An 18,371-nucleotide genomic window follows, 5' to 3' on the forward strand; every position below is an offset into this window, starting at 1 on the left:
CAAACAACTCAATATGCTGTGCTGTAGATGCCACAGATACAGCTGCACATGGCATTAATATCAGTGTCTTGATTAGCAGGCATGCGTGTGGCTTCAGTTATCTGGTTTTAAACCAGAAGTCTAGCAAGCGGTGCTTAATATGCCCTTTGATAAGGAGCATCTTTTTGGCCTTCAAATGGATTCTACCCTTAAGAAGCCAAAGACAGACACACCAAAAGCCTTGGGTGCTCTACAGTCCCCCTTTCAAAAGGGCACTTTTTGTCATCCCTCCTTCAGAACTGGTTACAGAGTCTACCTCCCAACCCATACAGCCTTCACTCTCCTATTCTAGGGGTTTCTTTAGGGAGTCCTGCAGAGGCAGAAACAACAAGGGCAGAGGTAAGAGCACCACCTCCTGAGGCTCTGCCTCCACTGCAAAGCAGTGCTACCTCCGTCTTCCGCCTGCTCACTCCACACCTGTCGGGTACGACTTCAAAATTTTCATCCGGAATGTGTCAACATCACCACAGGCCAATGGGTCCTTTTCATTATCCAACATGGCTATTGTCTGGAGCTCATTACCACTCCTCCAAACATTCCCTCTCGCTCTTACAAACATTCTCACGAATACCTCACCCTTCTCAAGCAAGAGGTTCAGTCCCTTCTTCTCAAAGGGGGCATTGACCCTGTTCTCCTTTAACACCAGGGATCAGGCGTATACTCCCTATACTTCCTCATTCCCAAGAAAGATGACTCTCTCAGACCTCAGGCCATTCAACCACTACATTCTCTCTGAACACTTTCATATGGTTACTCTTCAAGACGTTATTCCGCGTCTCCAACAGGGCGACTTTATGATATACCTAGATCTAAAGAACGCCTTCTTCCATATCCCCATCCACCTTGCACACCGAAAGTACCGAAGACTGATGGTTGCAGGCAAATATTACGAGGTCAGAGTCCTGCCTTTCGGAGTCATGACTGCTCCCAGAGTCTTCACAAAGTCCTTAGCAGTAGTCACCACACACTCAGAAGGCAAAACAAACATGTGTTCCCTTACCTAGGCGACTGGCTCTTCAAAGCTGGCACACTAGCACAGTGCTAATATCACACTTAGATTACACTGAACCTGCTTCACACCCTAGGATTCATAATCAACTTTGTCAAATCCCATCTACAACCTTTTCAGATACAGCCCAATTCAAAGCAGAGTTGGGGCTAGCATACCCCAACCTTTGTTTAGAGTTTTTAGTCTCTTCTCCAATTTCAGGAGAATTGCACATTCACAGTCAGTAGTATTATGAGCCTGTTAGGGATGATGTCTTCCTACATTGCCATCGTTCCCCATGCCAGACTCCACATGCTTTCTCTGAGCAGTATCTGTCTCGTCAGTGGTCTCAGTCACAGGGTCACCTGGAGGATCTATTGTTTTAGAGCACAATACTCACCAAGCTCTGCAATGGTGGAACACCACCAGCCTGTTGAAGGTGCAGCCTTTTCTGGACCCTGTGCCTCAGGTTATTCTGACCACAGACGCATCACTAACAGGTTGGGGCACTCACGTTTAAGACCTTACAGTTCAGAGCCTCTGGGATCTCACTCACCAATCCCTACATATCAGTTACCTCGAGCATTATGCAGTGTTTCTAGTCCTGAAAGCATTTTTTAATCACTTGTCTCACAAGGGTGTCTTAGTCCGCACGGACAATGTGACAGCCCTGTATTTAGAGAAATGGGGCAGACACAGTTATCCCAATTGTCACAAGTCTCTCAGACAATATGTAGGTGGACTCTCCACCATATTCACCTGGGGGCAGAGTATCTCTCAGGGATGGACGACGACTTTGTAGACCTGCTCAGTGGGATGCAGCAGGAAGCCCACCAATGGGAACTCCACCCACAAATCCTTCAAACCTATTTCACAAAGTGGGGTAATCCTCAGGTAGCCCTTTTCGCCACAGTAGAAAACTCGAAATGCCCAAGTTTTGCCTCCAGGTGTCCACACCCTCCATCCCAGGGATATTTGCTTACGCTTTTCCACCTCTTCCTCTCATTCAGTTTAGGTTTCGGAGGATCAGGCAGACATCCCTCAACATGATCTTTGTAGCTTCCACTTGGGCGCATCAACCATGGTTCACCACACTTCTGGACCTCTCAGTAGTTCCCCACAAAAAGCTCCCAAACAGGTCAGACCTTCTCTCTCAAAATTAAGGACAGATCAAACATCCAGACCCCAAGTCACGCAACCTTGCTATATGACTCCTGAAGTCATAGAGTTTGGTTACTTAGGATTGCCTGCGGAATGTATGGACATTCTCAGGGAAGCTTATAGACCCACAACCAGACCTTATTATGCCACAAAATGGAAACGTTTTGTATCCTATTGTCAACCCAAACAAATTAATCCCATGAAATCTACTGTCCAAACCATTGCTTGTTTGCTACATTTATAAAAGGCTCATTTATCATACACTTCCATTTGTTTACATCTCGGAGCTATAGCTTCATATCCACAGAACAGACAACATACTTCCTTGTTCAGAATCCCAGTCATCAAAGCTTTCATGGAAGGCCTTAAAAAGGTTATTCCAACCAGAGTGCCTCCTGCACCATCCTGGAACCTCAGTATTGTGCTTACCAGGCTCTTGGGCCCTCCTTTTGAGCTACTTCATTCATGCCCTCTTTAGTATCTTTCTTGAAATGTGGCATTCTTAGTCGCTCTCACATCACTCAGACGTGAGCTCCAGGCCCTAACCTTGGAAGAACCTTTCTTCCAGATTCATAGGGACAAGGTGGTCCTTCGCACAAACCCAAAATTCCTTTCTAAAGTGGTTTCCCAATTTCATATCAACCAATCCATTGAGCTCCAACTCTGCTTTCCGCATCCTGACTCGGTTGCAAAAAGAGCTCTACACACTCAAGATGTTAAACGAGCACTTATGTTTTACATTGACAGAACCAAAGATTTTAGGAAAACCAAAGAAGCTCTTTGTAGTTTTTCACTACCTCACAAAGGCAGTTCAATATCGAAAAACAGCGTAGCTAGATGGATAGTAAAGTGTATACAGACTTGCTATGCTAAAGCCAAGAGACAGTTACCTGTTACCCCGAGAGCACATTCTACTAGGAAAAAAGGAGCCACTATGGTGTTTCTTAGAAACATACCTATAGCTGACATTTGTAAGGCAGCTACATGGTCTGCACCACAAACATTTGCAAAGCATTACTGTGTGAATGTACTAGCAAGACAATGTCGCTCAAGCTGTGCTTCGAACGCTTTTCCAATCAGCTGTATTTCCCACAGGCTAGCCACCGCTTTTATCGAAGGACTGCTTTCCAGCCTATGCAGGGCATGTGTATCAAGAGCCACACATGCCATCGAACTGAAATGTTATCCAGTAAGTATCTGTTTGTGGCATGTAGTGCTGTAGATTCACATGCGTCCTCCCTCCTTCCAGGACTCCTGTGTCCGTTCTAGTTGCTTTATACTTGTATATATGTACTTACATTTGCATGGACATCTCTTTCTTTATACTTCCTCTACACTCCTTTTCTCACCCGCCTGCGGGAAAACAATCTAACTAAGGAGTCCATGCCCATGCGCAGTATCACAAAGAAGGAGGGAGACACGTGATCCCGTGACTCGAAAATGTTTCTTCGAAGAAAAACAACTTGCAACACTCCGGACCCAACAGTAGATGGCAAGAGTATGCAGAGCATGTGAATCTATAGCTGTGCATGCCACAAACCGATACTTACTGGGTAAGTAACATTTTCCTTCATGTTTCTGAAATCCTTACATTTGTTCAGCTTAGTACAACACCAAAATCCAAATATGTATTTTGCCATAAAGCAATCTTCACATAAAGGAGCAACACGCAGAACTCATAAAAGAGCTATGCTGCATATGACATGGATCATGTCTCATCAACAAAGTTCTGGTGAAAGGAGGGGCAGATTTGTGCATCCCTGTAATTGTGCATCTTACTCCATTGTAATTTTGTGCTGTTTTTAATAGTCTGCAGCCTTTACAGGAAGAGGGTGTGGCGTAACTACCTGAGCTGCCGGCTTTGGAGCCGGAGGAACCAGGTTCGAGCTTGGTATCGGCTCAACATCCTGTGATTCTGGGCAAATCACTTAATCTTCTTGCGCCTTCAATTCAGTGCCTTGAGACCCTCACTGGTGATTTGCTGCGCTTTACAAATCCTGGACTTACGTTATTTATCTTACCTCCCTCACAATGAATTCGGTCCTCCCGCATATGTACAACCTCAGTTTACACCCCGTGGCTCCTTCCATGTCTTTCTTCCAGGTGCCCATGAGCAGGCCCAATAGTGCAGCATCTCACAGACATCCGAGTGCAAGGCTCCATATGTGCGTCTCTCTCTGGTCCATTCTGGGCACCTGGCTACGCCACACTGCATCTCCCTGAGGATTGAGAATAATTACTGCAGCAGCACTCCCAACTGGGGTCCAGGAGAAGGATTAATGTCCGCCATGCAAAGTCTTTTTCTGGCGCCACCTATGGCCCCGTTGACTTGGCACGCAACCTCCCTAGTCCCTGGTGCACCTTCTACAGCTGCTTTCCACATCTCACTGGATCCCTCCTGGGCAGGGGAAATCAGCTATTAATCAAATGGCAGATATCTGGCATGGGAGCCAATTTAGTCACTTCTTGGAAAGCTTACTGACCATGTTTCAAACAAGTAAGCCTTGCTGTGTGAGGTTTGTTGTTGCCTGAAGGTGTTTGTTGATGTGTGGAGACATCGGGACGTGAAGAGCACTTGATGTGGTGTCCCATGTGGGCAGCACTGAGTGACATCGCTTTCCGTTCTACTGTTGGGCTGTCAGTCTGGTGTGAGGGAGAAGGTGCTCACTGGGCTGTTTCTTATGATACAAACAGATGGAAATATTTTATTTTACAGCACAGTCGTATGTAACTTTTCATTCTCTTCTAGAGGCTTATTGTGCATACACACACTAAAACTGTTTCTGTCTAAGATACAATGATACATGCATCATTAGTACCATGTTAATAATCAACAGTGTGGGCTGAAGCTTTGTGTACTAGTTGGGTATTGGGTATGTACCAATGACACATTGGTGACCTGTTTAAAATGTAATGTTTACAGCTTTTTGAACAAAATATTATTTGCTGTTATACTGTAGACCATTGTATTCGGGAACCGAGCTTCTTTCTTCACCACAGACTAGGCACTATGTTAGCTGAGTGCTATGTTAGGTGTGGGTTGCCATTTGTTTGCAGATGATTATATATGTAGAATATGTAGCTATTGATACACATACTTTGCATACTAATACCATCTAGAGTTGAGTCGAGACATTGCTAGTTGCTGTTCTTCAAAGAAGCTTTGAGTCATGGAATGTAGAGTCCCTCAGTCCACAATGTACATGGGCATTGTCCCCGCATCGGGTTCGGACGTATTAAGCAACAGCTGCGATAACGGTACATTTGCTTGTGGTGACTTTGGGATCTGTTTGTTTTTTTGGTTCTGGAGAAAGATTACAATACCCCTCAGTCAGATCTGTGGGGTCAGCTCCATAGGCTGCACTAGTTCTTATCTAAATACAGATATCGAGGACTCTGCCTCAGAGACATCTTTTCAATTATACCAACTTTGTAACACTGAATATCTGTGGTTCTATCAGCATGAGTTCTGCAACCTCTCTACCTCTCTCCTGAACACCAGGAGCCCGACTGCAACTTCTGCCTGGCCTTTCTGTTCAAGAAGAATCTCTAGTACCAGAGAGAGCGATGCTGGGCACATTCAAGGATTCAGCTCGAGTTCCTATTGGACACTCCAGAAGTCTTTGTGGAACAAGATGAAGTTGAGGAAGAATTGCCAGGGTCCTCAGAGACACCAGTCTCGGAAGGCACACCCAGCCCAAAACAGTATCCTCAGAGGTCTTTAACAAAGGACAGCACAACCCTTTAGAGACAAAACAAGCAGGACTGCATACAGAGAAGTCTCTGAGGTCTGTGAGTACTGACTCAGGGAATGGGGGAAAAACACACTGTCACAAGAGAATATCTGGTTGAGAGGAGCACCACTCCTGAGGGAGTCTGACATGCAGCCCGACCCAGCTGAAAAGAAAGCTGCAGGCCCACCACCTCCCTCAGGCCCTGTCTGGAGCTCCAAAAAGGATTTGGAACCAAGACGTCAACGATGAACCACTCTGACAACATCTTGATTAAAGGGCCCCCATCCTTCATCTTCTTAGGTGAAAACACTGCAGACAAGGTCAGAACCACAGAGAATTCCTTGCACACCCAGCTCAGAAACTTTGGAGTCTCCCTTTCTTGAAAGACTGGCATAGGAGCTCAGTGCTAGCCAAAAATCCCTCTTTTGTAATCTGGATATGGGCAGAATCTTGGCAAAGCCTCCAGAACAAAAGCCAGTTTCTCCATTTCTTCTGAATCCAAGGAAGACAATGCTTATTTTCAAGGAACTAGTCTAAGACGACTCACTTCGGCACCCAGTTGTCAAGAAGCGCAAAGAGCAGGTAACACCTCTTTTGCTTCCACCTCCGCCTGGCACACCAAAGCTGTACTCTTACCTCCACCTTCTTCACCTCGGCCTCACCCACCTCAGCCTGTCTCACCACTGCCGCCTCCAGAGGCTCCGGAGGAGTTTGTTCACTCCTTCTTAGACCCAAGCAGTCCTTATGGGGAGGGCGGGACACATGATCAACGCACAGGGGCAGCGGATGATCCATGGGAGGCCTATAATGTTGGCCCCTCTGATGATCACAACATAGAGCCTTACACAGCAAAACAATCTCCCCCACATGACACCACACATATTGCGCTGTAATACAGAACAAAACATGTTTTTGAGGAGGAAGACTGCTTCCTATTTGATGCCCTCTCTAAGAGGGAATGCAGTGTTCAGTTCTTCACTGTAGCAAAGAACTGAAGCCTGCCCCTGATAACTTTTAAGACCCTGTCTGGGCCAGGGCCGTTACATCCCATAATCGAAAAGATATACAAGCCTCTTCTGAAGACCCACTTTACATCAGGAGACTGCTTTCTAGTGAGGCATACCACCAGAAAGAGGGTGTTAGGCCAGGTTTCTTGGGATCCCCTGCCCATGTATAAAGAAAGAAAGAAACTAGACATTACTGCGAAACGGTAGGTACCACCATGCAATGGCACATAGCAAACTCTTTTGCAAGATATGATAGATTTCATTGGGAGGAGATGGGGACACCAAATCAGCATCTCCATGAGGCATACAAGAAGCACAGCAAGGAGCTTGTTTCAGAGGGGAAAGTGATCGCCAATCCAAAAATCATTTGCGCACTACACACCGCAGACAATGCCTTACTTACAGGGAGTGCAGAATTATTAGGCAAGTTGTATTTTTGAGGATTAATTTTATTATTGAACAACAACCATGTTCTCAATGAACCCAAAAAACTAATTAATATCAAAGCTGAATATTTTTGGAAGTAGTTTTTAGTTTGTTTTTAGTTTTAGCTATGTTAGGGGGATATCTGTGTGTGCAGGTGACTATTACTGTGCATAATTATTAGGCAACTCAACAAAAAAAAATATATACCCATTTCAATTATTTATTATTACCAGTGAAACCAATATAACATCTCAACATTCACAAATATACATTTCTGACATTCAAAAACAAAACAAAAAAAAATCAGTGACCAATATAGCGACCTTTCTTTGCAAGGACACTCAAAAGCCTGCCATCCATGGATTCTGTCAGTGTTTTGATCTGTTCACCATCAACATTGCGTGCAGCAGCAACCACAGCCTCCCAGACACTGTTCAGAGAGGTGTACTGTTTTCCCTCCTTGTAAATCTCACATTTGATGATGGACCACAGGTTCTCAATGGGGTTCAGATCAGGTGAACAAGGAGGCCATGTCATTAGATTTCCTTCTTTTATACCCTTTCTTGCCAGCCACGCTGTGGAGTACTTGGACGCGTGTGATGGAGCATTGTCCTGCATGAAAATCATGTTTTTCTTGAAGGATGCAGACTTCTTCCTGTACCACTGCTTGAAGAAGGTGTCTTCCAGGATCTGGCAGTAGGACTGGGAGTTGAGCTTGACTCCATCCTCAACCCGAAAAGGCCCCACAAGCTCATCTTTGATGATACCAGCCCAAACCAGTACTCCACCTCCACCTTGCTGGCGTCTGAGTCGGACTGGAGCTCTCTGCCCTTTACCAATCCAGCCACGGGCCCATCCATCTGGCCCATCAAGACTCACTCTCATTTCATCAGTCCATAAAACCTTAGAAAAATCAGTCTTGAGATATTTCTTGGCCCAGTCTTGACGTTTCAGCTTGTGTGTCTTGTTCAGTGGTGGTCGTCTTTCAGCCTTTCTTACCTTGGCCATGTCTCTGAGTATTGCACACCTTGTGCTTATGGGCACTCCAGTGATGTTGCAGCTCTGAAATATGGCCAAACTGGTGGCAAGTGGCTTCGTGGCAGCTGCACGCTTGACTTTTCTCAGTTCATGGGCAGTTATTTTGCGCCTTGGTTTTTCCACACGCTTCTTGCGACCCTGTTGACTATTTTGAATTAAACGCTTGATTGTTCGATGATCACGCTTCAGAAGCTTTGCAATTTTAAGAGTGCTGCATCCCTCTGCAAGATATCTCACTATTTTTGACTTTTCTGAGCCTGTCAAGTCCTTCTTTTGACCCATTTTGCCAAAGGAAAGGAAGTTGCCTAATAATTATGCACACCTGATATAGGGTGTTGATGTCATTAGACCACACCCCTTCTCATTACAGAGATGCACATCACCTAATATGCTTAATTGGTAGTAGGCTTTCGAGCCTATACAGCTTGGAGTAAGACAACATGCATAAAGAGGATGATGTGGTCAAAATACTCATTTGCCTAATAATTCTGCACTCCCTGTAGAGTACATACCAGTGTGTTGCTCCATAGGCATGCCTGACTCTCTGTATCAGATTTTAAACCAGAGAAGCAACTATCCCTCCTCAACATTCTATTCAATAAGGTACATCTTTTTGGTCTGCAGGTGGATGAAATGTTGGCGAAAATAAAGAAAGAAAGAAACATATTCCTAAATCTATGGGGTCCCTCCAAACAAGCACCCCAAGGGGCAATTTTTGTAGGCCACACCCTAGAACAACAAAGCCAGCCAAGACTCCCAGCACAGACATGCCAAAGATAACAAACCTTTCACGACCCCCAGAAAATCAGGGTATACTCAAGGGGAGGCTATAGAGGTAGCAATAGTGGAGGCAATAGTAGAGGTGGCTCCCCAAAGGAAGCCCCCTCCTTTAAACACTGACTCGCCCAAGCCCCCCCCTTCCAGATCGCACAACACATGTTGGGGGAGGATAAGGGATATCCACCCACTGTGAATAGAATTCATCTCAGAGTAATGGGTGCTTGCAGTAGTCTAACGGGACTATTGCCTCTAATTTGACATCACCCCACCCAACATACCAGCAGGTAAAGGGTATTTAGCCAGGAACATCTCATCCTTCTTGAAGAGAAAGTTCAAGACCTCCTTACAAAGGGCCTCATACATACGTTGCCCCTTCATCAGCGGGGGGAAAGGCGTATACTCCATGTATTTCCTTTTCACTGAAAAAGACGGACCACAGCAGCCCATCTTAGTCCTCAAGCTACTCACCCAGTTCATCCTGTTGGAGCACTTTCATATCGCCAGCTTACAGTATTTCATCCGATTGCTTCAACAGAGACTTTATTATGGTATTATATCCCAAGGAGGCCTGTTTGCACCACCATTCATCCAGCACAACACCATTACCTCCAGTTTGTGGTAAGTGGTCAACAGTTCCAATTCATAGTACTACCCTTCATGGTCACAACAGAACCAAGGGCCTTTACCAAATGTCTTGTGGTTACGGTGGCCCACCTCAGGAAGGTGTGCGCCCATGACTTCCCTTATCTAGAAGACTGGCTGATCCAGAGCAGTGGCAAGAGGCAATGCCTATCACATACTCAGACAGCACTCTGCCTTTTGCACCATGTAGGATTTACACGGAATGTTAAGAAATCCCGTATGCACCCTCAGCAGCTCCATCTGTTCATAGGATCAGTCCTGAACACTGTCCGGGGAAGGCTTGCCCCAACCAACAATGGGTGAAGGCATTCCAACAACTGCTGCCTCTTTTACAGCCTACTCGCCTAATGTTGGTAAGAACTGTAACTAAAATGCTTGGAATGATGGGATCATGCATTGCAATTGTCCCACACATATGATTACATATGTGCACCCTCCAGCAGTGCCTCACCCAGTGGTCTCAAGCAGCGGGTCAGCTGGAAGATCTAGTGTTAATAAAGGTCACCACTCAATGTTCTCTACATTGGTGGAACACCAACAACCTATTATTAGGCAGGACTTTCCTGGACCCTCTTCCTCGGATGATCATTCCCACTGATGCATCGCTCAAAGGATGGGGTTCACATCTTGGTGACATCACTATACAAGGTACATAGAGTCCTCTATAGCAGAGCAGGCACATGAAGTACCTAGAACTGGTATCCAATTTCCTGGCGCTAAAAAAACTTTTATACAGTGGTTCAGGGCAAGGTAGTCTTTATAAAGTCAGAAAAACAGAGCACAAATTCTCTTCTGCTGTCTATCCTATCACAGCAGATTGGCACTGGCCAGTTCGTCACAACATACAGCTCCTAGCAAAACACTTCCCTGTAGTAGACAATGACTTTTTGGAACTGTTAAGCTGGTTGAATCAACAAGCCTATGAGTGTGAACTCCATCCTCAAGTTCTACAGCAGTACATTTGAGGGTGGGGAGTTAAACAATAGACCTCTACCACCCACGGAAACGCTAAATGCCCAAGCTTCGCCTCCAGGGTACTCACAGTCCACCAGCTGCGCACTATGGAGGACTGGTCACGGATATTTGCATATGCTTTACTACCTCTCCACTCATCCCATATGTTGTCAGGAAGATGAGACAAACTTCCATGATCCCCATTCCGGTGACTCCAACTTGGACCAGGCATCCACGGTACTCAGAGCAGTTAGAGATTTCCTTCTCCCCTCACAAGAACTTCCCCATCAGGCTGGACCTTCATCTTCAGGGGTTAATCAGACACCCCCATTGCAGGAAACTAAATCTAGCAACTTGGTGCCTGAGGTCTTAGAATTCAGGTGCCTAAAACTTTCAGAAGAGTGCATGGTTATTTTGTGTGAAGCACGTAGACCTACCTCATGTGTGCGCTATGTGGCCAAGTGGAAGAGATTTAGTCACTACTGTCTTGCCAATCAGTTTGAGCCTTTTAATGTAACTGTGCAAGATATCATCTCCTACCTTTTGCATTTACAAAAAGCAGGTCTGGCATATTCCTTTTTAGGCCTCCAGCTAGCAGCAGTAGCTTCAAATATGCACTGGAAGGAATGCTCTTTGTTTTTTAGAATTCCAATGTCAAAGCTTTTATTGGATGATCTTTAAAGGTTTATCCCCCTAGAACAGTTCTCAGAATTTTATTGTAGTTCTCAGTAGGCTCCTGGGACCACCTCTACATTAAGCACATTTCCATTTTCTTTCGTAGAAAGTAGACGTCTTGGTAGCTATTACTTCTTTAAGATGTGTTGATGAGTTACAGACACTCACTCTCTAGAAGCCCTTTATTTAGGTACTTAGCGAGACAGCGGTCCTTCGTACTAATCTAAAGTTTTTACCAAAAAGTGTTTTCTCATTTCTACTTGAACAAGACAATTGGGTTGCCTATTTTCTTCCCACAAACTGACTGGCTTGTGTAGATGGCTTTGCACACATTAGATGTGAAAAGAGCACTCATGTATTTTATTGACTGGTCAAAATCCTTCCGCAGCACTATTCGACTTTTTTGTTGCTATGTTATGTGAGCCATAAAAAGGTGAGTCAATTTCCAAAGCAGGTATTGCAAGATGGGTTGTGAGCTACATTTAAACCTAATATACAGTGACAAAGAGGGTGCTCTCATTACCCCCTAGATCACATTCTATGTGTAAGAAAGGGATTTAACATATGTGAGGCAGGAATGTTATCAACACAGCTCACGTTCACAAAACATTAGTGTAAATACACATTAGGAGGCCAGCCAGCTATGGTTAGAGAAACAGTATTAAGAACTTTATTTCAAACATCTGCCTCGCCTTCCCACTAGCCGCTGCATGAAGATTACTACTTTAATGTTGATGCAGAGCATGTGTACCTAGAGCCCCTCATGCTACAAAAAGAATATTGATATTGATAATTACTTGTAGAGCGCATGAATACCCAAAGGTGTCTTGGCGCTAAAAAAGAGCACTACCACCAATTCAAAAGTTGAAGGAGCATAACTAGAACCAACCAGATCCTAACGCCCGTTGGCAGAACTGGAAAAAAAGCCAGGTTTTAAACAGCTTTCTAAAACCCAGGAGATTTGTCAATTACCCGGGCAGGCTATTCCACAGTTGGGCTGACAGTAACATGAATCTTCTGCCTCCCCAGCTAGATTTCCTGAATTTACAAAACCCGATCAATCTGGCACTGGAGGATCTTAACGATCTACTAAGGATGTACCAGGCAAAATTGTCCTTGAAGTATTGTAGAGCAGCTCCATACAGAGCTTAATGAACAAGACAGAGGGCCTTGAACGTGATCCTGTCCCTTACTGTCAGCCAGTGTAGCTCATTTAACGTGTCCGAGACAGACTGAAATTTGAGTATCTTATTCAGAGGTCTGGCAGCTGCGTTTTGTAGGCATTGCAGTTTATTTAAAGAATACTGATGAATACCAAAATATAAGGCATTACTGTAGTCCAATCTGGACAAAATCAATGCCGTGACCAATGTTTTCTGTAATTCAAAAGGAATATACCTCAGGATTTTCTTAAACGTACGCAACAGATAAAAGCTGGAAGATACTAATTTATTTATTTGTGCATTAAAGGACAAACTTGCATCAAATAGTATACCTACATTTATCACAGTAGATGCTTGAGTAGGAGGAGGACCCAAGAATTGAGGGCACCAATCCTAATTCCATGTGGGTAGAATTTTTCCAAATAAGAGTTCGATACTTACCCTGTAAGCATCTGTTTGAAGTGTGTAGTGCTGTAGATGCAAATCCCCCTACCCAGAAGTGGGCAATAACACCATATGTTTATAATCTGCAGGACATATATATTTACTGAGAAACATTCTGCTGGATTCTCACCTTTACCCTGTTGTACAGTGCGCTTTGTAGAATAAGGGAGGAGGCCCTCTACATCCAGTGAGTCAAAGCTTCTTCAAAGAAAAACAACTTATAACGTGTACCAGACACTAGACGGCAGGGGTATGCAAAGCATGTGAATCTACACCATTACATGTTACAAACAGATACTTACATGGTAAGTAACATATTCCCTGTTTCACTCGACACCAGTGAAGGAATCTTAGTGCGGGGTTGTGTTTGTCTGTGCTGAGACTGATTTTAGCAGCCTACTTTTGTGTTCTTTACTATTTTGTTGAGTTGGAGTTTGAGTGCCTTTAGTGTGGCATTCACTTTTTGAAGGAAAGCTGCAATTGGTTCAGGTTCTTGTGTCTTTTTACTTGATCCATTACGGATAGTGCTGTGCTGATTGTACTGGCTAGGTGAATAGTGAACGTTTTTCAGGTGTGTTTACTGTGGGAACTCTTCTCCTGTGGGGTTTTCAGGCATTAGAAGCTCTCCCTAACCTGGTCTTATATTTCAGGTTTCCTGAGGGTTGTGCCCTGATTCAGCGATCTGCCTCGCTTGCGAAGGTAGATCCAGGTAATGATCTTGACACAGTTGAGGCAGGAGCGGTGGTTTTGTAAGGCTTGTGTTAAATGTTCACAAGTAACGATTGAAAAGCAGTGGTGACCAGGATGTCTACTCGATAAAGAATGAGTCTCTTTGAGATAGTCAACAGTTGTGTGTCACCTGGAATGATACCATCAGTTTGCCTGGTAGTACAGGGTCTTAGTTACTATGTAGAGATTTACGAATTTACCCTCCCGGGAAACTTTTTTTATTTCAGGTGAAATCTGATTGGTGCATCGCAGACGGAGTATGAGGTAAGCCCCATGATTCTGTGTACACTAGGGCCTGGCCAGCATCTTGTCTGCAAAGCCATGTTTGATGCCTTTGTAGTCGTTGATGTGGGAGAAGGCCACTGCGAAGGCAAGTAGAGTCTGTTGCAGCAGGAGCAACGGAGGCAGGATTCCAAGAAAATAATGCTTGTTTTGGTAAATCAATGAACTAGGACGGGAGACTGGTGTCAAGAGAAACTTTCAGTTTGCAAACCTTTTGGAAAGCAGTTGGTGAGGGGTCCATGGAAGGAGTCAGTTACAGGAGATTGCGTAGAGGTGTAGCAACATAGCAGCAGAATCTTTAAAGTAGAAATGGTTCTTATGAACTTGGCTGAGGTGCCATTGACACCCATCCATTCTCAACAAAGATTTATGAGCATTTTATTTCCAAGACAGCCACAATACAGAAGAGTCAGTGGTGGCTGAGTAGGTTCTGTTGTGTTTCATGAAAGTTGCCCAGGCTAGATGCATGCTCTGGTGCCTTCTCACCCTGTGCCTAGAGTTGTCCGGCTGCTTCTTCTCTTTAGCTGCTAATGAAATGAAAGGACGAGTTGTAGTTCCTTGGAATTTCCATTGATGTGCAGGGACCAGGCAGGTCCAGGTCTTTGGCTGGATACTGGGCCAGTAACAGCTTTGTGTTAAGAACCCTCTGTGTGGGGAATTTGCCTGCAGAATGTTAATCTTGGTTATGGCATCAGTTTAAGTGTTTCCCGTTTTTGTGTTTACTTTGGGTCCTTTTTATTTACTGGTGTGTTGAAACCAGGTTAGGGAGTACAGTTAGGATCCTGTCTAGTTTGATGATAACCTTGATGGCTGATAATTGCCATATTACAATTTTTAAATTAAACAAACAGGCAAGTCCTTTCTCAGTAGTTGTAATGTGTCTGGTGATTGTATTTTATTTCTGGGTTTTTATGGGCAAGCGCAAAGCTCTCCATCCATTCTGTAATCTCTCTTTGGGCTTCAAACCACGCCAATGTCATATCAGTCACTTACATTGGTTCGTGGGTTTGCCTTTTAAAATCCGCTTGCTTTTATTTGTGAAAGGCATGCATACATCATGCCTTTTCGGGTGTTTAGCCCACCTACTCAGCACCGGTAAACTACTAAAAACATACAAGGCTCCATGTTTTCAGCCTGGGGTCCGGACTACTTTATCTGTTTATTTTCCACGCAGCGCTATTGCGCTGCATTTTACAGACAGCAATCGTGCTGCGTTTTTTTTTCTTTACAACACTAATCGCTCTAACTCAAGCAAATGCGAGACCCGTTGCATTGAAAATGCTTGTTCAGCTTGCAGGCAGTTTAGCTTGCAAGTTATCTAAAGGATGGTGAGCCTGTTAAAAAAACCTCCATGCTGTGCCTTTCGATACCAGCAAGGCCGCCTCAGCCTTTCATTTTTTAGAGGTTGATAAGATGAGTGCTATTGAGCGGAATAACTTCATTTATTCTTTGAGCGCCCTGAAGCCGTTAAGTTTGTAGCGTATGATACTCTGTATAATTAGTCACTATTGTGGTGTTAAATCCACCAGTTTTGTTTTGGCTCCTAGGATGGTTCAGTGCAGTGTTCCGCTCACTTTGAAGACACCCTAGGTTGTCTGAAGGTTGTTTTAGAAATCATATTCTACATCCTAAGAGCAGCCTCATACATAGTCAAAGCTAAAGTGCTTTCTGTTTCATTTCACCCTTGTGTGGGTCTTTCATGCTGCAGTAGCTCTCTTTTGGTTTTGGGGGGTGTCATGACTTGGTGGGGCGTCTGTGACATCCAGTGCAATCAGCCTAGGTATCCTCTCTTCTCATCATGGAGACAGTGTGTATAGATACAACCCCATCCCTACCAGTGAGCTTTGGCTGTGGTGTGTGATACTAACCTGGGTGAGACCTGTGGGTGAATGTTTTGAACCCATTGGTGATCGGTGTCCCACCTGGGCTGCCACAAGTGTGGTTTGAAGAAGGGGTATTCACTCACTGTTTAAACTTGTGCATGGGTGAAGTTCCATCTTAATCAATGGAGGCAGCTCTGGAGTGCCCCTGTGCCTGTTCTTTATGGGCCTGCCTGTGAGCTGAGCTATATATGTGCACCGAGGAGGGAAATGAATGGGACATGTGCCCAGCTGAGATAGGCCAACATTTTTAATTCATCTTCATAGTGACTGAGAATGACAACTCGGCACACTGTGTATTTACCATCCTTTTGACAGCTGATACCTTGTTCCTGGGGCTTCAGGGCATTCTCTGGCTGGATGTCTGGGCAATAAGGTCTTCTTCCCAATTATATCCCTTCAATCCTTTCACTAAGTGGCCTTGTTGCTGTTTGGCCCAGTGCCATCAGTCTAAGTCATCCTCTTTGGTCCCCCATTAGTTGCATTGGTGTACTTTTGGACTTGGCTCATGAGTACTTTCTGCCCTCTATAGAGATTTACAGCTATTAAAGAGACTGGTAGGTGTTCATTTCTCTTAGCAGCGTTTCCATTGTGATTTGAGAGGAAAATAAATCGCAGGCATATTATGTGTAGGTGTTTTCATTTGTGAGAAGGCCAACCACAGCCTCCAAACACCATTTGGCCTGGGATTGGGAGCAGTGAGTCCACAGTCCAAACTTATCTCACAGTCTTGAATACCAATCTCAGCTGGTGGTTAGCATCTCAAATCCTCCTAAACAAAGCTTCCTTCCTGTTCCAGGATTCTACGGCTTCATATTCACCATCTGGTGTTGTCCCCTGATCCCTTTAAAGTTGATGATCATGGTCTTTGAATGATCAAGGGCTCCATATGACCTTTTCGGAGCAGGAATCGATGCTTATAGCTGTGAAGTCTTTCATTCATTCTTGAAGGAAGGAGAAGGGTGGTAAGGTGCAACAGCTACACTGCTGCCATGTTTTATGTCAGCAGGTAGTCAGACACATGCTCTCTCCAGTTGTGCGTACTAGTCAGTGGAACTATGTTAGTGGCACTTTTAAGAGGTTAGCCACCTTTTGACCACCCACCTGGCAGCACCATGGAGGTGGAATTACTGAGCAGATTGTTTTACTCCCTTCATGACCAGGAACTACTTAGGGAAGTGGTCGCCCATATCTTCCAGAGATAGGCATCCCTTGTTTTGGCCTGTTTGTTTGAACGGAAACATATCATGCCTCACGGAGCATGAAGTTTCTTATCCCTAGAAGGTGCATTTCTGAACAGCTTGAATGGTGGACTCTGGCACGACTTTACCTTTGTTCACAGAATTGTTCGTAAGCCACAGAGAAGCAAAGATGCCAGGTGATCCTGCTGGCTCCATATTGGCTTTTGTAATTTGATTTGTTGGAACTAAACCTTTTCTTGGTCCTTAAACCTCCTCAGAGTGGGTACCTTCTATCTCAGCAGGGGATGGAGGTGGTTGGTTTCCATCCTTCCCCTGAACTGCTGAGTTGGTGTGTGAGACACTAGTCTGTAGTCACCAAGGATTGTCCGGCAACAACTGAGACACCAAAGGAGGGGCGGTGTTAGAGCCAACACAGGTGTCTACGTTTTTGGGCAGTAGACTCTGGAAGTTACTTTTCTTTCCAGCAGTGCACAAACCCCATTTATTGTGAAATCTAAATATTGTGTTGCTGGGTTAGGTGCCTACACATGTATCGATGGACTCCAGTGAGTACAGACTGTCCAGTTTGTGATCATCTGTTGTGTTGCTGATTCTAGTATCCATTGAACCCAATGAGTGTAGACTGTCTAGTTTGGCATCTGACTGTTGTGTTGTTGGTCCTAGTCCATACGCTGCTTGTGCCCATGGCCCCCCGTGAGCATAAGTAAGTAGTTTGTGATCTGAATGTTGTGTTGACTATTCCTGCACCCGCGCTGCTTTTATTCATATCCTCCAGGAGTTTGACTGGTGTAATGAAAGCTGCAGTTTTGATTGCAGTCATTTCGGTATTCGAGGCGGGCGTGCTAAAAGTGATGTGGTCATGTCCCCTCATCATTTTATCTCCTGTCATCCTTTCACACTGTTATGTCAAGCAGATTGTATGTCTACACCCCTTCTTTTAGTGTCCTGCACCAGAAGATCAGACCCATCAGTCTGCCTGCAAGGGGGCAAGGGTGGTCTTCTCTTAAGGGATTCGTAACATCAAATTCCTTTAGGATTCTGAAACATTTAAAACACTTTTTTATTTTAGAAATCATACCACGTCATAGTCAGAGCTAAAGTCCTTTCATACCGCCTCTCTGTGGATGGCAGCTGTAAGGCTGCCCTGCGGGCCTCTCTAAAATGTTTTTGTAAATATCATTTGTTGGGCCAGTTCTTTTAATAAATGCTCATCTTGTTCAAGATTTA

The 18,371-nt window shown here is 44.6% G+C and overlaps 1 protein-coding gene across 1 annotated transcript in view; it reads left to right on the forward strand.

Moving 5' to 3' along the window:
* SCFD1 (sec1 family domain containing 1) overlaps window positions 1–18,371 on the forward strand; it is a 354,775-nt gene that overhangs the window by 172,816 nt on the left and 163,588 nt on the right. The window lies entirely within an intron of this gene.

Source organism: Pleurodeles waltl, chromosome 9 (genome assembly GCF_031143425.1).
Source record: "Pleurodeles waltl isolate 20211129_DDA chromosome 9, aPleWal1.hap1.20221129, whole genome shotgun sequence".
NCBI classification, from domain to species: domain Eukaryota; kingdom Metazoa; phylum Chordata; class Amphibia; order Caudata; family Salamandridae; genus Pleurodeles; species Pleurodeles waltl.